This window comes from Hylobates moloch, unplaced genomic scaffold, assembly GCF_009828535.3.
Source record: "Hylobates moloch isolate HMO894 unplaced genomic scaffold, HMol_V3 SCAFFOLD_21, whole genome shotgun sequence".
NCBI lineage: Eukaryota > Metazoa > Chordata > Mammalia > Primates > Hylobatidae > Hylobates > Hylobates moloch.
This window is the reverse complement of record NW_026652296.1, coordinates 25,368,307-25,373,825: the sequence shown is the minus strand read 5'-3', so window position 1 is coordinate 25,373,825 and position 5,519 is coordinate 25,368,307.

The window sequence follows — 5,519 nt, the reverse complement described above, 5'->3', positions numbered from 1 at the left end:
TCAGATGCAATAACCTGTGTAATAGCCTATTTTCCTGCTTTGTATTGGTTGCTAGACAGCTTAGGTATTGCTCGCCTGTAGCAGATATAGATCAATATGATCCACATTTTAGCCCCATTCTTGGCTTCATTTTGTTCCCTTGTTTTCTTTTCCTATTGATTCACATTTGATTCATCTTGTCTTGCATTTTACATATCTTACTAAGACTTTAAAATCAATTCTTAAACATGGCAAAATAGGAAGTGGTGAACGATATTGAGTATACTGAAACCATTTCCAAGCAGGCATTAAATTCTATCCTTTTTTGAGACAGAGTCTCACTCTGCCGCCCAGGCTGGAGAGCAGTGGCACGATCTCGGCTCACTGCAGCCTCCGCTTTCCAGGCTTATGCCTCAGCCTCCTGAGTAGCTGGGATTACATGCATGTGCCACCATGCCCAGCTAATTTTTGTATTCTTAGTAGAGACAGGGTTTTGCCATGCTGGCCAGGTGGTCTCAAAGTCCTGGCCTGAAATGATCCCTCTCAGGCTCAAGCAATCCTCCCACCTTAGTCTCCTGAATAGCTGGAACTACAGGCACACACCACCATGCCCAGCTGATTTTTAAATATTTTTTAGAGACAGAGTCTCCCTATATTTCCCAGGTTGGTCTCAAACTCCTGGTCTCAAGGAGTCCTCCCACCTCAGCCTCCCTAAGTGCTGGGATTACAGATGTGAGCCACCACACCCACCCCTAAGCTCTTCTTGCCATGGAAAACTTAGTATTTTGCCTTTTCCATCTTTAGACTTAAAAAGCTCTCTTTTAAATTCATCCGACTTCTGCCTAAGGAGGAATATAGTATAGTAGCTCATCTGTGCAATGGAGATTATAGTAGCTATCTCCCAGGATGGTTGTAAGGAATGAATGAAGTCAGGAAAAAAGCATTTAGCTCAGTGCCTGACACCAGGAACTGCTGAACACACGGCAGTAATGGGCTATCCTTTACTTCTCTTTACAGATCTGTGCTTTGGAGCCACACAAACCAATCACTTCTCTTTTACCCATGGTAGTCTTTCAGTCCTGTTTTTTTTTTTAACATGGAGTCTTGCTCTGTCACCCAGGCTGGAGTGCAGTGGTGCAGTCTCGGCTCACTGCAACCTCCACCTCCTGGGTTCAAGCAATTCTCCCGCCTCAGCCTCCCGAGTAGCTGGGACTGCAGGTGCATGCCACCACGCCCGGCTAATTTTTGTATTTTTAGTAGAGACGGGAATGTTGGCCAGGCTGGACTCGAACTTCTGACCTCATGATCCGCCTGCTTCGGCCTTCCAAAGTGCTGGGATTACAGATGTGAGCCACTACGCCCAGCCAGTCCTTCAGTCTTGAAAGCTGTGATCATTTGCTCTAAGTTGTCATCACTCTGCTCTTCCTCCTCCCCTTTTCTTTTCTTATCTCTATAACTCTAGTTTCTTCAACTGAATCTCACAAGGCATTGTTTCTAGGCCCCTTACTATTCTGTCCTCCTCTGCCCCTCTCACTGTGGTCACTGAACAGAGTGAAACCACAGTTTCCTTGGGTTTGTGCTACTTGTCTGTTAATGAAGCCCACAATTGTATTAGCATTTAGGCCGCCGCATTATATTCAGCTAGCTCCAGCTAGCTCCATTGAGTTCATAGCCACCTACAACACCATTTCTTCCCCATCTGAAACTGTGAAATCACATTTTTTTACATTCTGTACCTGTGCAGTCGGTTTCATGAATTCAGACGGATAATTTGACTGTTTTCTCTCTTTTATTTTATCTCCTCTGATTCAGCCTATCTTATCCTAACATCCTTTGGAATCTTTATTTCTTCTTCCGTTTATGCACAGATCTTGAGGACAGGATTGTTGCAAGGTAAGAGAATTCCTGTGAAGCACAAGTACCTGGCATGCAATAAGTCCTTGATAAACATTAACAACGGTGATTGTTATTATTATCCTCAGCACAGCATCTGGCCCATAGTCGACTCTCAATAAATAGTCACTGATTAATGAATGAGTGACTGGATCCATGATTGGTGAAATGAATGAATGTTCCCTCTCTTGAATCCTAGGCCCAGTAAATTTGATATTATCCTTCTTTTACAGATAGGAAAACTGAGGCTCAGAGTGCTTAAGGAACTTCCCGAAAGTAGCTCAGCTGGAGAGTGGTAAAACGGGGACTAGAACTCAGGTCTACATGATTCCCAGGCCTGTGTGACTAACACTTCCCCACTATACTTTCTTACATCTGTGTTCAGGTCAGAACTAGTTGCAGAGTCAGAAGTCTGAGGAGTTTCCCGAGGTTGTATGTTCCATGCCCTAGAAAAGTGGGTTCTCCTGTTGTGACCCTGGGAGATGTGGAGGGGCCATGAGATGGGGAGTAGAGCACTGGAAGCCTCTTCTCTTTTCTCCCCCATGGGACTCTCAATTTTCACTGCCCTAAACTCTGCTTAGCTATTTCTCACAAGAAACTAACAGCTCTGTGTGTCCCCAAGGAGTAACTTTTAAGACCAAGGAGCCAAGACCCAGGGAGGTGATTCAACAGCTTGCCAGGACTGCAGTCAGTGGAGTCAAGGGCCCAGAGAGCAGCAGCAAGAATGGTATAAAGAACACTGACGGCCCAGTGCAGTGGCTCATACCTGTAATCCCAGCACTTTGGGAAACCAAGGTAGAAGGATTGCTTGAGGCCAGGAGTTCAAGAGCAGCCTGGCCAACATGATGAAACCCCATCTCTACTAAAAATACAAAAATTAGCCTGGCCTGGTAGCACTCGTCTGTAGTCCCAGCTACTCACGAGGCTGAGGCAGGAGAATCCCTTGAACCCAGGAGGTGGAGGTTGCAGTGAGTGAGCTGACATTGTGCCACTGCACTGCAGCCTAGGCGACAGAGGGATATGAGTTTTTGAGACTCTGTCTCAAAAACAAAACAAAACAAAACACTGACGGCCAGGTGCGGTGGCTCATGCCTGTAATCCAGCACTTTGGGAGGCCAAGGTAGGAGGATCACTTGAGGCCGGGAGTTCAAGACCAGCCTGGGTAACACAGTGAGACCTCATCTCTTAAAAAGAAAAGTTTAAAAGTTAGCCAGATGTGGTGACACACACCTGTGGTCCTGGTACTTGGGAGGCCAAGGTGAAAGCTGCAGTGAGCTATGATTGTTCCACTGAACTCCAGCCTGGGCAACAAAGCAAAAAAGACCCTGTGTTGAAGAAGAAGAAGAAGGAGAAGGAGGAGGAGGAGGAGGAGGAGGAGGAGGAGGAGAAGGAGAAGAAGGAGAAGGAGAAGGAGGAAGAGAAGAAGAAGAAGAAGAAGAAGAAGAAGGAAGAAAGAAGAAGAAGAAGAAGAAGAAGAAGAAGAAGAAGAAGACGACAGACCTGCAGAAACCTGTAGTTATCACTCTGCCTCTTGGGATATCAGCTTCCCCATCTGTAAAAAGTGAGGGTGGAGCGTTCTTGCGTTACCTGCTTCACTATGCAAGGCATGGTAATGATAACAGCTAACACATCCTGAGTGCCACCTCTGTGCCTGCTCCCACGGTGAGTGCTTCTCATATCCTTGCAGTTGGCACCATGAAATAAGCATTTTTTTTTTTTTTTACAAATGAGGAAACCAAGGTTCATGGAATTAAGTTACTTCCCAAGGCTTCTAACTCTAAGTGACAGAATTGAAATTTTGAAACTGTGCAGCCTTCAGAGCTGAGTGACCATGGGCGGAGAGTGTTTGTGAACTCTCAAGTTTGATAGATGCCTTGTACCCTTTGGGGCAAGAATGTACAGTACCAGTTTGCAGCTTGTTATGGTTGCGGTTGGAGGTGGGTGGCTGGGGGAGAGTGTTTTCCAAGGAGGCAGCTGAACAGATCCTGTGGTTAGGATGAATGACCTGATCACATCCCCAGGGTCTGGGTAGGAAAAGGCAGGAGCATCCACAGTGTGAAAGAGAGCCCCGGGGCAGGTTGTGGTGGTAGAGGAAACTCCTAGGGTGTCAATCTAAACAGTCCATTGGGAGCCCAGGCCTTCAGTAGGAGGGACGTTGTGGCTTAGATGACATGAACCAGAACTTTCCAAGAAACCAGGGACATGCAGCCCAGGAAATAATACTTGTGGGAGCCAGCCCCACCTGTGACCCCTTCATCTTATTTCTCTGCCCTTGGGTTTCTGGCCCCCCAGCTTCTACACTGCTCTCCCTGGATCCCCAGCCCACTCCTTGGCCTCCCCAGCACCTCCCTTCCAGGCCCATTCTCCCTTCACACACACCACAGCTCTGTCTGCCACAGCAGCTCCTTTGTTTACTTCCAGAGCTGCCAGGCCCACCACTAGCCAAACACAACGAAGCCTGGCCAGCGAGGGGAGGCTCCAGGCTCAGTCTGTCCCCTCAGGGAAAGGTAATAGCCTCCAGACCAAGGAGGCAACTCAAAGGTAGGCTGCCGCCACACTGTGCCCAAGCTTCAGGCCTAGAGGGAAAGGGCACAAGGTCTGCCCATAGCTGGGTGGGAATTCCTGCTGTTGAAACAGCCTGGCGAGGAGCCCCAGGAATCAAAGACCCAGCTGGAGGGAGGTGGGGGAATTGTTGAGGCCCCCTGGGTGGGAAGTGGAGGCTTAGATTGCTCCTGGTTTTCCCTGTCTCTTCAGCCAGGTAGAACTGGAGTCCTCAGCCCAAGGCACCCATATGCCTGTCTCCCCACCAGAGGGCTGTGGTCCCCTCCCGAAAGTCTGTGCCCTGTGCCTCCCCAAAGATTCCAGCTGAGAAAAGGAAGTGAGCATTTACTCTGGGCCAAGCCCCAAGCAGGAAACATTGTCAGGGCGTGCCTGGCATTAGTCTCTCTGAGGTTAGTGGGGAGTTTATTTATCTGATGTATAATTATGTATTTATATAATGTGTAATATAAAGTCAGGGGACTACGATTCTGCTTCTGGAGCTGGGGGCTGATGGGTGAGCAGTGAGGAGTAGTGAGGGTGCCAAGCTGGAGGGCAACAGGGCCACAGGCATGGTCATGTGAGGAACAGTGGTTAGTGGTGAGAGGAGATGCCCCAACAGGGAGGAGGAGAGCCTTGGCAGCCCAGATTCCCCAGGGGAGAGATAGAGGACTCTTTCAATGGTGCCCAGGTAATTCTGTGAGTATGGGGGTGGCAGGGGCAGGCAGATATTGGTCAATGATGTAGGAATGATTTTAGAAGAAACGAAATCCCCAATTTCCCTCCCTTTTAGGGATCTATTTTGGAGACAACAAACTTGACTAAGGAATGTCAAGAAGAAAATATAATTCTGTTGCCAGGCCCCAATGGAGCAAATAGAGCTTGGGACCCAGGGGCCTTTGGAAGGAACAGGAATGGGGTTAGAGGTGAGCACTGGCCCTGCTTAGCTGTACTCTCTGTCCCATTGTGCTTCAGTTTCCAGGAGTGGGGGTGGGGACGGGGCTCTGAAAACTGAGTTTATACATGAAGCAACCCACCTCCCTGCCCTGGGTCAGTAATTCTTCAAGGGGTCACTGGGTCCCCTGGAGTAAACAAGAAACTTGCCACAG